Below are 20903 nucleotides of genomic sequence, written 5' to 3' on the forward strand. Positions count from 1 at the left end.
TTGCCATATTAGCTAATCAGATGGTTAAATGAGCAATCTTCTAAATATCTGTGATAATGAGTACTTCACCTATAGGCCATAAACATTAAAATAAATTAAAAACAAAACATTAGCACTTACCTATGAACAACTACAGGTTTAGGAGACTAACTGCTACGGCTGTTAACATGCAGCATGTCTCACAATGTTGTCTGTTGTCAAATAATGTCATTGAGTAGTCTAAACTGTGACTATAGTACATCATAGGTCTCCTGATGGTAGACCAAATATGCATATATCATCGTATAGTTTTTATGTCTTCCTTAAGGAAATGTTCTTTCCTGTTCTGAAGGTATGTTTATCCTGCATCTGAAATGTTTTCCTTCAAAATAGTTTAAACGCTGAATTTCTATACTCATGAAAACAGAAGAAACCATTGGTAAATTTTTAAATGCATGTTATATGCAGAACATCCTTTTTGATAAAGATAACAGAGCAAAAGTGATATATTTCTTCTTAATGAAATGTGCCATTAATGCATAATGCCACATTTAAAAATAAATGTTGTATAATTTGTGAAATCACTCATTATGAGTATTTTAAGTATTTCAGGAATCTGATTAAATAAAAAAAGTTTATCTTGATCAGATGTTTGGAATGCTAAGGATGAAGATGATGTTAACGATGCTGTAATGTTTCCAACTTAAACAATGTATTTTGTAAAAGCAAATAATAAAATGGACATTTCCTTAGTACGTTAACTTTGATACAAGAAGTCAACTTGGAAGAAATAGAATAAGCAAGCCTCCTATCGTACCCTGTAAAAGCAAATAACTTAATGGACATTTCCTTAGTTCATTAACTATGATATAAACAACCAACTTGGAAGAAATGGAACAAGCAAGCTTCCTATCGTATTTGTTAATGATAGATGAGGGCTGCTGCCTTTGCCCACCACAAAACAAACTGGATGAGTCAAACCTATCACTAGAATCCTTACAAGTGCACACGTATGCACAGACACACACACACACACACACACACACACACACACACACACACACACACACACACACACACACACACACACACACATTCCATTAGCTTCTGTTTGCTAAATGGTAAATGTTTAATGCTGCAATGCTGCATTTGGCATTTTTTTATAACACTGAGATCTGATGCAATCACTATACATGAAGAATAGAAATAGACATAACCTTTGTAAATTAAAATATGCATTCCTGTCAGTTGTCTGTCAATAATTTGGAAATAAAAGCAAAACACTCTGGAATCTTGTAGCTAAAGGTAAGTCTTAGTAAAAGCATAAATAGCTAAAAAGAAATAAGACCAACCAACAAGGCAGTTAAAAACAGTTAAAAACAACAAACTTTAATTTATGGTCTGAGCGAGCGGTTACCCCACAAAAGCGCTTACCATAAATAAAGTTTGTTGTTATTAACTGTTTTTAACTGACTTGTTTGTTGCTGTTATTTCTTTTTTGCTATAAGAATTTGGAAATATCAGGGCATGTTTGTTCTGACACAAAATCATCTAGGGTAGGGCAGACAGCATGAACAGATAATTTTAATGATCATATGAGCTTTAGATATGGTGGTAACAGTGTTATATGGCAGATAAGGTCCTCACAAATGTACACTGTAAACATTTGGCATGGCAGGGGAAATATTTTTTCAGGTCATTAAAACATGGCAAATAAATTTTTTATTTTATTTATTTTACATTTGTTGACCGGGCTAGTCTAGCTGGAGATATTTCCATTTTCAGTAGAGGCCCGGGGAGAAAAGCTCCACAGAGAATACAATAAAGGAAAACATACTTGTGTTTTAAAGAAAGTTTGAAGAGACAAAAACTAACAACTCTACAGTTACTTATTATTACTAAGTGAGTTAATTACTGACTCACACAGTTACAGTCCAAAAAAAAAAAATACTTATACAAATATAAAATACTAAGTATGATAAAGATATTAAATGAAATAATTACTACCACACACAGTTAAAGTTCAAAGACATTATATAAAGTTAAAAATACTTTGTAAGATATTGATACAGGTAGGAAGTAAGAGAAAAGAGAGCTAAGAATAAGGGAAATTAGAAGTGGTTAGTTATGGAAAGGAGAGCAAGTAAGACAGTCAGCAAGCAAAGAGAGCAAGTAAGACAGTCAGTAAGCAAAGAAGTAATTAGGAAGACAAGTGGCAGAAGAAGAGGAAAGCCAAGTGGATGATGGAGTAAGTAAGAAGTAGGAGATAGTTATGAAGTAGAGTATAAGTAGTGGAAAGTTAATCAGGTTTATTACAGGTGCACAGCCAGTGATTTTGGAAGTGCAGTTTAATGTTTTGTTTGAAAAGAGGTAATGATGTAATCTTTGTTATGTTGCTAGGAAGTAAATTCCATTTTGTACCTACTGAATTGGTAAAAAGGGAGTCACCAGCAGTGTTATTTGATTTTATAGAACTAGCCAATAGTTTACTAGAGGAGCGGAAAGAGTTAAGATTATTATAGGGGATTATGAGTTGAGAGAGCATAGGGGTGTTCATTGGTTGGTACAGAATTTTATGGGCAATAGTGAGTTGTTGGATTGCAAGATAGTTTTGAAATTCTGGCCAGCCTAGTGGTTTCAGGTTGAGACAGTGATGTGTTCTGTAGGGGTTCCCTGTAGCGAAGCGAGCAATGTTATTGTAGCAGGTAGCCAATTTGGTAAGGTTGTTTTTCTTGAGGTTGGTGAAAATGGGAGAAGCATAGAGAAGAGTGGAAAGAAGATGGGAGTGAGCAATCCTAGTTCTTTTATTTACCAAATATTTCTAGTTAGTTTCCAAATAACAATGACTATACTTATTATACTGGCTTAATATATGCAGACATATGTCATAAAAAAAACACAAAGGTAAAATCGTGGTTGGTATTTATAGTTCAAGGCTTTGCAAATGACTTACAGTTATCTGCTAATAGCAGCACTACATGGATATGCCAATAAGGTCAGCAAAAGTCATTTCCAATAAATATGGAAAAGCAAACTCTTTTTTGAAAACATGCATACTTCCCACAAAAGAGTATATTGTATAAAGTTTACCATTACAAAGTTGTGAATTATTTCTCCAAAGCATTTTTTTTTTAATATTGAGCGTGAGCCTGGCTAAGTACAGTCACACTTAAAGCATTTAAGGAAAGCTATGGACTATGCAGTGCTTAAAATTATTTATTTATTTTTTTTAAGAAAAGGGGTCCATAATGTTTTATATAGTGGTATCCTTTTGTCGTGACCCTGATGGTTTCTTTCAAGAATAAAAAGGAGGAGATAGGAAAGATTGAAAAAAGGCAGACAAACAAAGAGAACACACAAGGGAAACATCCAGAGAGTTTGTGCACGAAGTGGGAGGGGATGGACACTATGTTTTTGTCAGTGGAAAGATCCCTCACCTTATTTTTTTCAAATATGAGAGGGTTTATGAGTAGGAAATAGGTAATAGGTGCAGGAGAAAGGATAAGAGAAGAAGGTCAGAGGAAGTGGCAGCTGGGGTCAAAGTCCAAAGAGCCTCAGACATGTCCACTGCTAGTTGGTGTTGCAGTGGAGGATCCTGATGTTGAGGGGTAGGGGCCCATGTTGGTGCAGTGGTTGGCGCCAACTGGGAGAGCATGTCTTCAACACGATGAAGAGATGTTTCAACTAGCCAAATTTGCCTGTCCACTACCTTCACCATCTACTAAGTTCCAAATCTCCCTTTCATTTGAGCTTTCCAGGTTGCCACATGTCGGGGTACTTGCAGGATTGCTGTCTCCTCCCTGACCCTGTAAGGACGTCCCTGGATAAGCAGAGGGTAATTTTCCCCTAGCCTGGGAGATACGTGTCCAGGCTCCTCATGATGGATTTGAAGCTTTAAAAAAAAAGAAAATAAATGGTAGAGAAACAAAACAATAGAGAAGATAGAGATGCATAATCAAAATAAGAAAAAGAAGAGAAAAACAGGTGGGCGGAGACAAAACAGAAAATGCTAAGTAAATCCACACATCATGTTTACATATCATTTCATACACTATTGAAATACTGAAGTAAAATCCTTTTTTGAAGTAAAACTTGTATAAGGTAAGTGCTTTTGCACTTGGGAAGAATGATATGACAAGTGCTTATGCATACATCAGATGAATTCATATGAAAAGTGATTGTGACTACTTGAAGAGGAATGCATATTTCTCACACTCTGTACATACAATACATTCAGTACAGTAGTAAAAATACCCTTTGTAATTATTAGAAGTAATCAGATAAAAACAGCAGCATTAGTTTGAATTACAATGATTTCAGTTGTGTTTCTTTCATCCTCAAAGCTATTATATTTTCCTTATGATAAATATGGAAAACAGTTGTAAAGAGTTATATGCGGATGCATTTTTTTAAAGTAATAAAAATGATTTCAAATCCTTTTTATGTTCCTTACACATACCAGAAGATTGAACCAGTCTTTCTACTCATATTTGGTGCTGCTGGCAGTTGTATTCTGTTTCTTCCAATGCAAGCAAAATTCAATAAACCCAGTAATTCCATCACATCCTTAATCCTGACCTTATCTCTCCTTAATCCTGACCTTATCTATCCTTAATCCTGACCTTATCTCTCAATTACATCCAACCAATCTTTCCTACAACATCACCAACTTGTCAGCTGGCAAACAAAATATACCACATTCAGCATCGAATGTGAAAGCCAAACATTTCAAAGCTTTATTAGGGCCCCCCTGCTTCCCAGGTGCAAAAGGAACACATAACTCATCACACATAGATGTAAAAGCAAACAACACTCTCCTGGTGACCTGCCTTCTGTTCCCCCATAGACTGCTGCTATATCAGTTGCAACAAATACTAAATTTCTTGATAGTGGCACAAGTAACAGCACAATTCATTGGCATGGCCTTATCTAAATAAAATGCACCATTCATAAACATACCTAATATCAGTCAATCAGCTGGCCTAACAGGCAACAACTGAAAGCAGGTTCAATATCAAATTTTGCAAGGCATGGGTCTTCAGACTCCTAATAATCTTAACTGTAAACACACCAAAAAAAGTTATTCCAACTGCACAACCAAAATAGCTGCAAAAAACGAACCGGACAGTATCTTCTCTTCTGTTGTTCACTAAAGTATACAGTACTCCGTTCAACTTTGGTTCGGTAAATTTATTAAAAATGTCACATTTTTAATAAATTTACCGAACCGAAGTTAAACGGAGTACTGTATATTTTAGTGAACAACAGAAGAGAAGATACTGTCCGGTTCATTTTTTGCAGCTATTTTGGTTGTGCAATCTTAACTGTAACCTCATGAGATGCATATTACACCTGTGTATCTATCTTACCAATTTGATCATTAACAGAATCCTCTTGCCTCTCCTTGGGTACCAAGCCTGATGGAGACAGTCTGTAAAACTCAAAAGGAGGTTCCTCACATGACCTAAAATCCTGCCCATCCCAACTTCCTTATCAGTCAATGCCTACAATATATCTGCCTTTGATTTAGTAGATCACAAATTCTTACACACTTTATTGCTCACCCAACCACAGAGACAATAATCGGAAAACCATCTATAACTTCCTTCATCTCATCAGGGCTTGGACAATTGACCAGCAACTGTCTCAGTGCTGCCACTCTAATAGGGGTATGCCAACATTGCTCTTTGTGCCAGACCTCAAAAGGATGCTGAACCACTTTGGCCTCAAAAATTACATCTCCCCCTAAAATTCTGCTGGCACACACCTGATTTCTCACCTAAACTCTGAGCAAAAGCAGTGGAATGACTCATTTCACCTTCCTTATGCCAACATTTTTGGGCAACATGTTCCCCCACATGTAGAACAAATATGCACAAAATGACATACTGGTGAAACTCACTTACCCCAAATAAAGGACCAACAAGCCTCTGCCTTATCCCCTACATTTTTCCAAAACATAGGCTACCTCCTAACAGGGGTATGCCAACATTGCTCTTTGTGCTTGACCTCAAAAGGATGCTGAACCACTTTGGCCTCAAAAATTACATCTCACCCTAAAATTCTGCTGGCACACACCTGATTTCTCACCTAAACTCTGAGCAAAAGCAGTGGAATGACTCATTTCACCTTCCTTATGCCAACATTTTTGGGCAACATGTTCCCCACATGTAGAACAAATATGCACAAAATGACATACTGGTGAAACTCACTTACCCCAAATAAAGGACCAACAAGCCTCTGCCTTATCCCCTACATTTTTCCAAAACATAGGCTACCTCCTGTGGTGTCCTAACATGGTTGCCAGCCAAATGTCAACATGTCTGACATCCCACCGCAAGGTCTTATACAAATGCTGATCATTCCAGAACCATGCGTTATCTGACTGCAACTGCTGTTCCTCTATAATTGTCAAAAAGTAGGCCAGCAATGGCAAAGCCTGCAAACTATCCATCTCCAATATAACTGGCATACAATAGATAAAATTCAATGTCCATGCCCTAAACTTATCCTGTCTTTTACTACCTACTACCAATAATGCTGTCAACAAATCTTTTGTCCCTGACATAGCCACCTCTCCAAACCTCGGTAATCTTTCAGCATTGTTCAAATTAAACACAATGATATAATACCTCTCAAAATCTTAACTGACAGAGTAATATGAGGAGTTATAAAAAACCCAAAACTGCCTACCAAAAAAGACTAGGTGGCAAACCAGTCTCCTGGCCGAGAACCTAAACTATCATTCACAGCCCCTGCTGAAACCTTCCAGCAACTGACATCCTCTAACACTGGTTCTAGTTAAACTCTACCCCCTGTGGCCTGAGGTACACCCTACTTGGTTCCTAATACCTGTACCTGTTCCACAAGCCTCAGAATATCTTCCAGACCATTACGATCCTGCTCTTCCATACTGTGCAACAAATCACCTACCTTCTATTCCTCCACATCATTACCTAACAATACGGGTTGTACAGGTTGTACATTACTGTCATATTTTGAACTCCAGTCTTCACCAGCATGGCCCTCTGTCTGGCACATTTCCCTCTGTTTGACTCCAACAGCTGATCCATCTCCTCTTGCTTCCTTTGACCTCTGGCTTTGCAGCCTGCATCCCCATCAGTCCAGACAAACCTGCACCAGATGAACCTTTGGCTTCCTTAAACAGCTCCCTTGCCTGCACTACAATTTGAGCCTATCATTCCTTCATCAATGTCACTGCCATCTGAAGCATAACCATAACCATTAATACATCCAAACCAAATCCGCTCTTCATCATGCACTGACAACCAACGATGAACTCACTTGTGCACCCCTCTGCTTGTATTAAGTATAGAACTGTTTTGCTGAGTGTTTTAATATTTGTTGTTGACTGATTTATTAGTTAAGTTATAGTTTTATATAATGAATGTGAAGTACTTTTGGTCCGCTATTGGTAGTCACTATTTTAATTTTGTTAGCATATCATGCTTCAGATAGCCAGAGTTTGTTTCTTGTTTGCTATCCCTGTTGTTCTCTTGCATTTACTCTGTGGGGAGTGTTTGTCCAAGCATGCTAAGAATGAAAACATCCAACAACACATTTTACCTTAATCCCTTCTCCCCCACTACTACTCGTAACTATATATATGGTCCTGACAAACCTCATTCCTCCCAAGCCTGCAACCATACCTCTGTGACCAAGCTGACAACTGAAATACCCTGCTAATGTTTCTGTGACTTGCATTCTACAAATTCAAAACACAATATGCCTTAAAGGTGAGACTCACCTCTGTACCTTGCATCTGTGATGTAACACCTTAACTCAGAACCCTACCTGCTCTAAACCTAAGCTAGGGGTTATGCCCCAATTTCCAACCTTATGTTCCTCATGGACTCAACCTCACACCATCAAGGGGGAAGCACCATCACTCCTGCAAATTGCAGATGTCAGACAGTAACTACCACTCACTCTAACACTCTGCACCAGCTGCCAGACTTACTACCTTCATTTTTTTTAACATCTCTGTTTTGCTTTCTACCTAAGTTTGTCCTAGTATGCCATCAGACTAACTAGTTACAAACTACTACAACCTAAGAAACTTCATAATCCCATATTCACTGTGTGCCCACTAACTATTTTCACTAAAATAAATTTCCCATTATCAATAACTAAGAGAAACAAAGATTAGGCCTAACATTATGAAGATGAATCTTCTCATACAGATCTCCCTTCTTAATTCTTATTAAGAAGAAACGTGAAGTGTTTATACATTAATTGATTAACAATGCACATAATTCAAATCTGAAGTCTAAGCAAACAATTAAATCTGCAAAACAGTTTCACACACTTTTTTTTTACAACAGAACTAGATCCCTAGATAATGTTTAGCTTATTACTCATCCCTAAAAATCAACAAACACCAACTCTACATTTCCTGTGAACAGAGCAACTCAAAATTTCCAACCAGTCCCAGCCACACCACAGAACCCACCTATTAAATTAGCCCAGAACTCTAACTTTAGGTCATACATGATACTGAAAGTGTCTGTCAATTGAATTGATCCAGTCCTTAAGTTTCAGACATAACAGGGCCCTAGTGCCATATGATGATACCCCACAGCAAAGGTACCTCCGCACCTCATTGATAACAACTGCCTTAAACTTTTATTTAATCTCCTGATGACTTGTTATGAACAAAAAAAAAAACCATCAATAAAGTGTTACCTCCCCATCCCCCATCTCAAATGTTACCTTCCTCGAGATACCTATTACCAGACTTACCAAACCCCTGGTTATTTGGGTGTGGGCGATGCTTTAATAACTAAAATCTCACACCAAAAGAGTAAACTTAATCCTGCAAAATAGCTTTTTGCCGACATAAATCCCACCCCTACTGATCTCACTTCCTCCCAACTTATCCTCTTATTTTAATTCTTCTTTCAGCAATGTATTCTAATTCCTTAATGTCTTACAAATTCATACCTAAATCTCTCTTTCCCCCACCCTACAAGCCTGAATCACCTCAAAGTGCCCTTGCACAAATCCGTCTGTGGCCAAACTTCGTTTTCAGAATACTATGTTGTTCATGTAACACTGTTCAGGTATCTTACTTACAAACACAGAAAAGTAGCAATTCATGGAAGTTTTCATTTCCTTTGCTGTACAAATGTATCTGATTTGGTAGATAATGTAGAAGTAAAACAGCATTTCTCTGTAAACGTTGTGCTAGTCATTCACTTGGCACAACAACCCCACCCCCTCCCCCAATCTCCACTCCAACTAGGGTGTAGTGTCTGAAAGTTCAACCATGTTGCACATGTAGGTAGAAATACTTTTGAACAAACAACTGTGTAATATAACTGTAGAAATTAAATATCTTTAGTGTAATCATAATTGCTTTAATGTAATATAACTACTAAGTAATTTTATAAAATAGTAATGAATTGTAATGTGTAATTTGAATTTTTTTTCATTATTGCTAAATCTATTAACAAATACTTCTTGTTATAAACCAGTATATGATTTATAGAGGTACATATACATACAGATTATAATTTTAATAAACACATCACATTTGTATATATTATTAGAAATCTGTTTCCACATTACTTGCATCCATAGTTTTTAAAAAGATGCATGCATGAATCTTCTGTGTTTTGTAATAGCATTGCAAGTAATATTTTCAGGAACACATATCTTTTTTAAAATGTATCTGTAGTTATGCAAACTTGCTATACTGTTTCTGTCTTTAATATGACTGAATGTAATAGTTAACATTAAGAAACAGAAGTTTTTTTTTTTTTTACTTACTATAGAACTCTGGCCTTTTTGCCGCTACCTGGTCTACCCATTCAGCCAGATGGTCAGCGTTAACCTTCTGCAAATCATCATAATGGTGATGACACTGCTGGCCAGAGCAGGTTATTTCTGATGGGGATGAGTACCTTCTGTGTGGAGTCTGCATCAAAACAGTATTGTAACACTTTCTGACTGTGGCACTTTTTTATTGCACATGTAGTACTAATGGAAAATAAGGGATCAAAGTAGATCTAGGATAACTTCAACCATAAGAAAAATCATGTCCTCATAGCAGCAGGACATATAGGGAACTTTGTTTTGGTAAACATCGGCTCAGACAAGCTAAGAGAAACAAGACCCGGAGTCAAGTAGTTGTTGAAATGAATGCAGTGAGTGGTAGAAATAGAGCATTGGCACAGTGCAAGGAAAGGGTAAATTGTATGGTAGCATATGCTAAATGCAAGGCCAGACAGAATTCAATTTCCCATACCAATAGGGGATGGGAGTGAGGCCTATAAATCTTATTCAATTAACACAGAGTGAAGAATACCTTGTATCCATCCATGGGGATGATTATGACACAGAAAACATTGCAAAAAGAATAATTAGAGGTGGTGTGGATACAGCTCCATCTTACCAATGTCTGGAGCAGCAACACTCATCTGCTTATGAAACTTGGTTTAAAAATCAGTAACATATATTTTTATTTAACATTTTTTTACTGGGAAAGTCTGACTTGGAACAAAGACAATTTTCAGCGGAGGCCAGGCGAGAAACATTCCAGATGCATGTATTTGTAATGTGGGAGAAAACTGGAGCACCCAGAGGAAACCCATGTGAATGCAGGAAGGACATGCAGACTCCACACAGAAGGTACTTAAGCAAAGAATTGAACTGGAGAACCCTTTGCTGTGAGGCAACAATGCTACTGTTGCACCACTGTGCCATCCATATTTATATAAAGAGAATAGAATGCCGACAAGAAATGATATAATTAAGCATGTCACAGTAAATTATTACTGGGTTTTACCTTCTACATTAGCAAAGAATGGAAGTGAAAGCAGTGTACATGGTAAGTGCCCCACTCATCCCCTTGCAAGCATACATTGCTGTATGGTATTGTATTGTTATTAATATTTTCAAATATTTATTTTACAGAACAAGCTTTAGAAATAAACAGTTCAACTATACCAATAAATTTGGATAATATCAGCAGAAGAGCGGATGTTGCTGGTGCTGATAATAACATAGTTATATTTATCAGGCACCCTGAGGGAAGTGGCAGGCAGTCCCCAAGCCTACTGGCAGGATCTCTCACCCCACAAGATGTTAGAAAATCTGCAGATAGTGACAGTGCTTCACAAAGTTAAGCACAAGCAGACATGCTACTCACACTTGTACAGGAGGAATACCCTTGCACCTCTACACCAATATCTCCAAACCCAGAGGAGCACTTTGAGGAAGATGGCAGGCACTCAGAGGTAGCAGTGTCCACAGTGACACCTTTACTGAGGAAAGCCAGGTACAGGAATTTCTTACAGCTATCCCAGGAAACACATAAAGCATCGGTTGTCCTATAGGAAATGTGCCGTGACATAGTTAGGGCTCAGAGCAATGCAACAGAGAGTCAGCTGGAAATGGTCAGAGTCCTCCAGGATATGCATGATAATTTGTAGCACTACTTTGTACTAAGTACATCAGAGAAATGTGCCAATCCATAAAAGGCATGCATAGTCCTGGCTTGGTTCTAAGGTGGCACAAGGAAATAGATATACTGATCCACACATACCAAGAGTGCATCCAGGAACTGCTGCAGTATCCAGAGGTAGAAGCCTGTGAGATACCCAACATGTCCCCACTCTGCCTCTTTAAGGTCCACATAGCAAGTATAGTGAGAGCTACACGCACCTTGGTGTCCACGTGGATAGGAAGTCAGGCACACCCCCAGTGTCCCCATGGGGGTTAAACATACCCACTAAAACCCTTATAATGTCCCTATCAAGGGTTTTCTGATTGTCAAAGTTATAACGAGTGCTGCTTAAATTTGCACATTCTTGGCTGACAAGTACCACTGGACACAAGCAACTTTGGCCTAGCTAAGACAAGTAACTCAGATCTGGAAATAATAAAGCTAGCAGCAAGTGAAAGTATTTTTGCCAGCTACAACTCTGATAGATTTGGGAAGGCTTCTCTTTATATACCACATCTGCAACCAGCGAGGAAAACCTGGAAAATTTGACTATGACTCTCAAATACTGTAAAACATACTTCATTAGCATATGAAGATTTACGTCACTCCTCATTTACAGCTGATTATTTGCACATTTTTATAAGCACATTTGAGGTCATCGGGCACTGGAATAAATAACCTTATGAACTGCAGCTTGGCTGTGCTCGTTTACAAATATCAAGGACAGCATCACTGCATTTGTGTAACTGACTATAAATACCAGCCTGTGTGTTTTGCAAATCAATTTGATTTGCAGATTTATAGAAATGGGTCATGTTTTCTGGACAGAATTATATTTCCAGCACTGGTTGAAACTAAGTCTACTTTCTGTCTCAAGTGTATATGTGGAAACATACACATGCACTCACAAATACAGTTTAAAAGGACTCACACCACACACACACACACACACACACACACACACACACACACACACACACACACACACACACACACACACACACACACACACACACACACACACACACACACACAGCCCCCTTATTTCCCATTTTTTCTACATGGGGTTGAGGTATCATGTTAACTGTTGCCAACTCTCTCGATTCACTGCACTCATGCCTGGCTGTTGGAGATCTTCTTTCATACAATCCAACCACCTGTTTGCTGGATATCCTTGCTTCCTCTTACCTTCTTCCTATCTGTCCCAAATCTTCATCACCAGACTGTCTTCTGCTTTTCCTGCACGTGTCCAAACCACCATAATCTGTTCTTTTTGATCTTTTCTGCAATTGGAGCTACTTTGGCTTCTGCTTCTATGTCCTCATTTCTTTGTCTGCCCAACAGTGTGCATCCTACCATCCTTCTCAAGCACTTCATTTCTATCACCTCTAGCTTTTTCAAATGTTCTGCCTTTACTGCCCAGGTTTCTGTACCATACAGTATTACTGGTTGCATCACTGCTTTATATACCTTATTCTTCAGCTTCTTTGGCATTCTTCTGTCATATACTACACCTGACACTGTGCCAGTTAGCTAAAGCCCCCCCCCGATTTTAGCTTTGACCTCTTCATACAGACTTCCCTTCTCCTCAGCCACCCCTCCCAGATACTTGAAGCTGTTTACCTGTTCCAATATCTTCCCTTCTATCTCTATTCTCAATTTCGATCTGTCCCCTCTGACCTGTTTGCTAATGTAGTCCATTACCAGTATGAACAGCAATGGACTCAAAGCTGAACCCTGTCGGACACCCACTCCCCCTGGGAACCCCACTGCGAGGCCAAACACAGTTCGTACTTAAGTCCCTGAGTCCTTGTACAGAGCCTGCACTAATTATACCAATGTTTCTGGGACTTCAAACCACCACAGTACTGCACAGATCAGCTTTCTTGGGACCTTGTCATATGCTTTCTCCAAGTCTAGGAATTCCCAGTTGGACTCTCTCCTCATCTCTAGCTTATTCTCAAGTATATGTCTCACTGAAAACTGGGTCAATTGTGCTGCATCTTGACCTGAATCCAAACTGCTCATCTCCCTTCTTACATTCTACTACTCTGCGTACCTGTTTATCAATCACCCTCTCCAGAACTTTCATGCAATGTGGTAGGAGTTTAATGCCTCTGTACTGCCCACAGTTGTTCATAGGTTCATAGGTAGGTACTAGGCTATCTGCCCAAGGCCATTTATAAGCCTAGTCAGAGTGTGTCGGCTTTCTCCGCCCCATTGATTAATTAACTGAGCCTCTGTCAAGCAGAGCCAATGAAGTGATACCAGGGGTGTATTTTCTGTTACCCATCCACTCGTCAAGGTTTCTCTTGAAGAGTGTTAGTGAGGGGCTCTGCCTAATGTAGTCAGAAATTTAGTTCCAAAGCATGGGGAGTGTCTCTGACAGGAATCTATCCCTCCAGCATGTTCTATTTATTGTTGTGGTGAGGTTTAGCTCACTAGAGCACATGGCTCGCAGTGATTTGGATTTCTTTAGATGGAGCATGTCCATCAACTCTGAGTTGGACATGGCTTTGTAAGTCAGGCAGAGATCACCTCTGAGTAAGCGATATGCCACTAAGTACAGCCAGAGTTTTTTCAGTCGGTCTGCATAGGCCATATGTTTGAGGCCAGTAATCCTCTTGGTGAGATACTTTTGTGGTCTTTCCAGCTGCTGGAAGTGTCTTGTGAGGTACATCCCAAATGGAGCATTGTACTCTATGATGGGTCTGATGAGTGACAAGTAGAGGGACACTATAACCTCTTTATTTCTAGATGCGAACCCTTTAGTAATTAGATGGGCCACATAGAAGGATTTCCTAATATGATTGTCAAAGGAGAGATTACTATCTATCTGGGTCCCCAGATCTCTTATTACCTCTTCTGTATTAAGGGGGCTGCCACCTATGTGGTAATTTGTGGGTGTTTTGTTTTTCCCAAATGGGATGACTATGCATTTTTTGGCATTTAACTTGAGGCCATGACTTTGACACCAGGTGTCCATCTCAGTAAGGCCTTTTTGGAGGATGTTCGTGTCAGCCAGAGAGTCAATTATGGCTCCCAGTTTACAGTCATCGGCAAACTTGGCTAGCCATAGTCCTCCTGTGTTTGCCTGTACTTCTGAGAAGTATATGCCGAACAGTAGGGGTCCCAGGACCGAGCCTTGTGGGACACCACTTGTGACTGGTTTAGAGTCGGACCTGGAGCCTGCTATTCTTACCGCATGAGTTCTGTCTGTAAGCCAGGTGGCAACCCATCTTGTGAAGTAGGGGTTTATGTTCAGGCTGGTGAGTTTTTCTATAATAACTGAGTGAGGAATGGTGTTGAATGCCTTGGCGAGGTCAAGGTAGGCTGTGTGAACCACCTTTCTCTTGTCTATGGCCATGGTGACTTTCTCAAAGAAGTCAACCAGGTTTAGTAGGTATGATCTGCCTTAACAAAGCCGAACTGTGTCAGGTCAAGTGTTTAGAGGTTTCCAATGTCTTTGTTAATGAGTTCCATGATGATGTGCTCCATAGCCTTGCAGATCAGGCTAGTCAGGCTTATGGGATGATAGTTACCAGGGTCAGTTGTGGCCCTCCTTTGTGGAGTGGAATAACCATTGCTGTGCGCCATTCTATGGGCACGTAGCCTGTGGAGAGGCTGAGGCTGAACAGCGTGTTTAGGTGGGGGGTTAGTTTGTTCTGTAGTTCATGCAAGACGCATCCTGGGACACCATCTGGCCCCATTGATGCTGTATTTTTGGCTTTTGAAAGGGTTGTTTTCACCTGTGCGTCTGTGATTTCTGGGACACTACACTTTTCCGGTATTGTTGTGGCCCCTTTTGGAGGTGAGAGGGGGTGAAGTTTGCACTGAATCTGTCTGCCAGTATGTTGGCAATATCAGTAGGTTCAGTATTTCTTGTGCTATTTTGCACTAGCACAGAGCATATCTGCGAGTTGCCACTTAGATTCTTGACATAGCTAAAGAAGGCTTTGTGGTTATCTTTCAAATCCTTAACTACTTTTCTTTCGAAGTTAGCCTTGGATGATTTTATGAGGGACCTTATTTTCTTACTGATACTGATCAGGGATGCCTTTCCTTCTTGGGATTTGCTTTTTTTCTGAACTGGTTTCCTCTTTTTATTGCATAACCTGTTTATAGCAGGGGTCCATCAGACTGGTTTCCTTCTCTCAGGGGTGTGAGTCTTGGTTTTGCTAGGGATGGCACGATCCATGCATCCTTCTAGGTGCTCATAGAGTGAATTTGTAAAGTATTCTGCATCTTGGGCAGTGTTATCCTTTAGTGTTGGGGCTGTAAAACTTACCACCTCTGTCTTAAGTAAGGTAAACTTTGCTTTAGAAAAGTTTTTCACTGTGGTTTCCTTGGTTGGGGGTGGTGATGGGGTGTGGACATCCAACGTGATCTGATCTAACCAGTGACAGGTTGACTTCTGGTGTGAAACACCTGTTGCCCATGTTGGTAATGACCAGGTCCAATATGTTTTCACCTCTGGTAGGGGAGTTTACCAGCTGATCCAGGGCATTCGAGTTGATAAATTCCAGGAAGCGCTGAGCCTGGGAGTTTGTACTCAAGTAGTTTTCCAAGTTAATGGTAGGGTAATTGAAATTGCCCAATATCAGGGTGTTCAGTAGGACCGTCATGTTTTCCAGTGTCTCCAGAAAGGCAGAGTGTTGGTCCTGGGTCATGGAGGGTGATCTGTAGCAGGCCACAATTTGCATTGCAGATTTGCCCAATGTTTGTTGCACATGGATTATCTCAGAGGTATCATGCTGTGCCACTAACCTGGAAGTTTAGGTATCCTTGATGAATATGGAGATACCCCTTCCTTTTGTGTCTCGTCCATGTTCTGTGGCCAAAATGTGTGGTATGAGTTGTAGCCCAGTAGCGCTTGAGTGCTCTCTGGAGCCTTGAACCAGGTTTCAGTTACTGCACAGATGTCGATGTTCTCCATACTGAGGAGTGCTTCGAGTGCATGCATTTTGAGATTTAAACTCCTGGAGTTGAGTGGCATAACCCTCATTTTTTTTATTTGTGCTGTTTATGGAGGTGGGTTTGACTTTTGAGCCTTGCCTAAAAAAGGCACTTATGGGGGCAGCAAGAGCCTTGGCCAGTATTCGAAAGCCTAGGGGTGACAAGTGCAAGCCGTCTCTTGCGAAGCAACGCGGCTTGTCGAGCATGTCATCCCAGGCTGACAGACATTGGATCCCCTTTGAATGACACCAGAAGCTTAGCCAATTGTTGGAATTGATCATTTTTTCTTTATACTGAGGTATCATTCTTGTTGAGGGCAGGCTGCTACTCAGGGTCAGGGTCATACCCATCTGGACTACATGTCAGAGAGCTCTTCCATGTCTCTTTTCATGTAGTCCAGGGAGGTACATCTCAGGTCATTCACACCAACATGAACAATGACAGAGTCATATTTGTACTTGTTCTGGAGTGACCTGAGTGCTTGTGTTATGTGGTGGATTCTGGCTCCTGACAGGCAGCCTAGTGAGTGGGACATCAGTGTGCCTGACTATAGTGTCACATATTACTAGTGTGTTAGATATGTTATTTCACCTTAAGGGATGTGATTGTGTGGCACATTGATTTTGTGTTTTATGTGTTGTCTGGTTTGTGATGGGAGGTGCAGGTTTTTTGGGTGTCTGCTTTGGAGCTCTCTGATGCTTTTGCAGGTTTTTATTTAGAGCTTACAAGTATGATTTAGTGTATTTATGTGTATTTTTTGACAGTGCTGGTTTAGTAGGTCTATGTGAGGCTGGAGGTGTGGTGCAAGTGTTAACCTTCTCCTCATGACTGTCTGTTCCATTCTTGGGTGGAGAGACCTTAGCCTCCAGTTTGGCTGTATAATTGTATCTTTCACATATGTTAGTGTTTTCTGGTAGGAGGAGAGGGTTGTCTGTGTATATGAGGCAGTTGTAACATTGCCTCAGAATACCCAGGTTCACCAGCTGGACTGGAGAGTACACCTGAAGTTGCCCTTTGGTCATGCCTGAATAGTAGGGTGAGCTGCTTAGTCACTTGGTTGGTGAGGGGTGGATAAAGAGCCTTGCTCTGCTGGGCAATCAAGTGTCGGGGTATATTAGTGCTTGCTATTAGGTCTGAGCAAGTGCTGGGCTGTAGGATGCTTTCTGAGTGCTTAGGTTGAGAGTTAGACTAGTTTCAAGGGAAAAACGGAAGAGGAGACTTAGTGGAGCTGGTAATAATTTAACCGTAGCTAACCGGTGCTGCCCGGCGTGCAAAGCCGTGCAAACGTGTTTTTCAAACTATTATCTTCTGGGCTAGAACCACTCCTTCAGGGACAGATGGCTGCTCAAAGTTCTCCTCTCTCACAGGTGAACAGAGAAACTTCCCTCTATCCAAGTAAGGTATGGGCAACTCAGAAACTTGTAACACAGCCCTGAATTCAGCACTAGCCTGAAAACTGGACTATACTAGCTTAGAAGGGTGGGAAACAAGGAATGTTCTGGGGGTTTTTTGTTTGTTTTTTTGAAAAGGTAAGGCAAAAAACAATAAAAAGTACACTTAAAACAGCTTTAAATGACTTTAAACGATCAGAAAATGCTATCGTACTTTAGTGTGTAGCCTACAACAGTTAAACAAATTATTTAAACAAAAAAACGACTTTTTAAAAGTGCAGGCAGTCAAATAAGTGCAATATGTGAAAAAAACAAGCTTTTAAATCACAATAAATGCTGGAAAATCAGTGTTTAAGTGGAAAACAGTTAAGTGCAGCAAGAAAATACAGAAAACTGATACTTAATCACTCCAAAGACTCTTTTAAGCTAGAAGGCTTATATCAGTTTAAGTCTTTCTAGTGCTTTCCAGTAGGTTAGTTAAAGGAACAATGGGAAACAAGCGCAGATGTGATCTTTTAAACCAGAAAGTTGAAAGAGATGGACAGCTTCTCAAATGATCAATAAACTACAATTCCTGGGCCAAGAACCACTCCTCTTGTGGTAGACAGGTTACCTAGTACTTACCACTCCCACTGATAAGCTAGAAGGCTGCACTCCAACACAAAGACTTGGAGTGCTCAGAAGCTTACAAACAGTCATGGATACAGCAAATCTGTACCTGGACTAGACTAGTTACGGGAAAGGTGGGGATCAAGCGCAAACACGGGCTTTAAAACCAGAAAGTTGAGAGAGATGGAAAAAACTGCCCAAACGGCCAATAAACTACAATTTCTGGGCCAGAACCACTCCTCTTGTGGTAGATAGGCTACCTAGAGCTTACCACTCCCACTGATAAGCTAGAAGGCTTCCCTCCAACACAGAAAGGCTTGCAGGGCTCAAAAGCTTACTAACAGTCCTGGATACAGCAACTTTGTATCTGGACTAGGCTAGTTACAGGAAAGGTGGGAAACAAGCGCAAGTGCCGCTTTTAAACCAGAAAGTTGAGATATGGAAAAACTGCCCAAACGGCCAATAAATTACAATTTCTGGGCCAGAACCACTCCTCTTGTGGTAGATAGGCTACCTAGTGCTTACCACTCCCAGTGATAAACTAGGCTTCCCTCCAACACAGAAAGGCTTGGGGGACTCAGAAGCTTACAAAGAGTCCTGGATACAGCAAATCTGTACCTGGACTAGGCTAGTTACAGGAAAGGTGGGGAACAAGCACAAACGCAAGCTTTTAAGCCAGCAAGTTGAAAGATATGGAAAATTGCCTAAACGGCCAATAAACTACAATTTATGGGCCAAAACCCACTCTTCCCATGGAAGATAGGCTACCTAGTGCTTACCACTCCCACTGATAAGCTAGAAGGCTTCCCTCCAACACAGAAAGGCTTGGGGGACTCAGGAGCTTACAAACTGTCCTGGTGGACTAGACTAGTTACAGGAAAGGCAGGAAACAAGCTTAGATTTTTTTTTTTTACAGAAAAGCAGCTAAAACAGCAGCAAATACAATTCAAATGCAGTGCAGGCTAGCACACGTGTAGCAATATTACGGCAAATGCAGTTTAATTAAATGCAATTAAATTAACAAATGACTAAAAAACAAGTGCATAAGGCATTAAATTAGAAGGCTACTAACAAGCAGTAATAAGTGCAGAGTAAGAGCGACTGAACAGATAGCACACAGAACAGCAACTAAGACAGTTTCAGTAAGAAGTATATATATATATATATATATATATATATATATATATATATATATATATATTTTTTTTTTTTTTTTTTTTGCGGAAGGGAACAGAGCAAGATTAAGAGGCTACAGGGGTTTTCCTTTCCAAATGCTCTCTTTGTACACAGTAGGAGTGGCTGAAATCAGAATATGATCTCACTGCACTCAGTTGAGTGAGCAAATGAGATGGGCCCAGAAAGAGTATCCAAAAACAAATTTACAAGTGGGTAGGGCAGTTTCAAAGCCACCATCACTGCCACCAAAACAAGAACAGGGAGGGTGGGTGGGAAACACAGTGGAGACAACAAGGGACAGAAACAGTACAGCACCACTATAAATAATAAGCAAATGTATAAATACAGCACAGTGCAAATTAAGTTGCAAAAAGTGTACTTATCAGTTTGGAATATATTCCAACTCTGCTCACAGCAAATCTATTAGCTTTCTACCAGTTCACAGACATGCAGTCTGTATTGGAATTACAGCAATGAAAATACACCTCAGGCAATGACTAACAGCTAGGATGTGGGCTGGCTCAACAACCCTCTACTTGAAACTAGCTTCATAAGGGAAGCTATGTGGATGTCCTCTTTGTTCTTGCACACTACTACAAGTATGCTTATTCTCCAGTCATCTGTGATATGCCTTTCTCTCCACACTGCTATTAGTACCCTCAGGAGCCATTTCTCCCGTATCTCACGCAGCATCTTTATCGTATCTCCTGTGACCTCATCTGAGACTGCTGCATTCCCTGACTTCATTTTCCTTAGTGCTGTTCGTACCTCTTCTAGGGAGGGCTCCTCTTCATCTCTCATCGTAGGCTGTTTCTGGGGTAGTACAGTTTCTGTGGGGTTTTCTTCATTCAGAAGCTGCTGGAAATACTCTTTCCATCTGCCATTGATGTCCTCTGCGCTGGTGAGCAGGTTGTTGCTGGTATGCCTTATGAAGGGTATCTGACTATCTTCTTTATTTTTCTGTCTGTGCCTTGCAACCTGATATAGTTTCTTTGTGACACTTACTGAGTCACTTTCCAGATGTTGGTACAGTGCCTCTGATGCCCTATTCTTTGCTATTGCAATTTCTTTCTTAGCTTCTTTGTTAGTGAACCAGTAGTCCTTCCTAGCCTGGTCTGTCTTTTCTACCTCCCACTTCTTCCTGCACTCCTTCTTTCTTTTGATGACTTCCTGGACTTCTGCATTCCACTACCAGCTTTCCTTATGCATCTTATTTCCATACCTGGCTCAGCCACATATCTTTTCTGTAGTCCTAACACATGCTGTTTTAGGCGCTGTCATTCTTGTTCAGCTCCACACATAGATATATTCATGGCAAAACA

The 20903-nt window shown here is 40.2% G+C and overlaps 1 protein-coding gene across 3 annotated transcripts in view; it reads right to left on the minus strand.

Annotated features, from left to right (window-relative positions):
* DGKI (diacylglycerol kinase iota) overlaps positions 1-20903 on the minus strand; it is a 5490864-nt gene that overhangs the window by 2946079 nt on the left and 2523882 nt on the right. The gene's annotated exons all lie outside the window — the stretch shown is intronic.

Source organism: Protopterus annectens, chromosome 11.part0 (assembly GCF_019279795.1).
Source record: "Protopterus annectens isolate FY-2018-M chromosome 11.part0, PAN1.0, whole genome shotgun sequence".
NCBI classification, from domain to species: Eukaryota; Metazoa; Chordata; order Ceratodontiformes; family Protopteridae; genus Protopterus; species Protopterus annectens.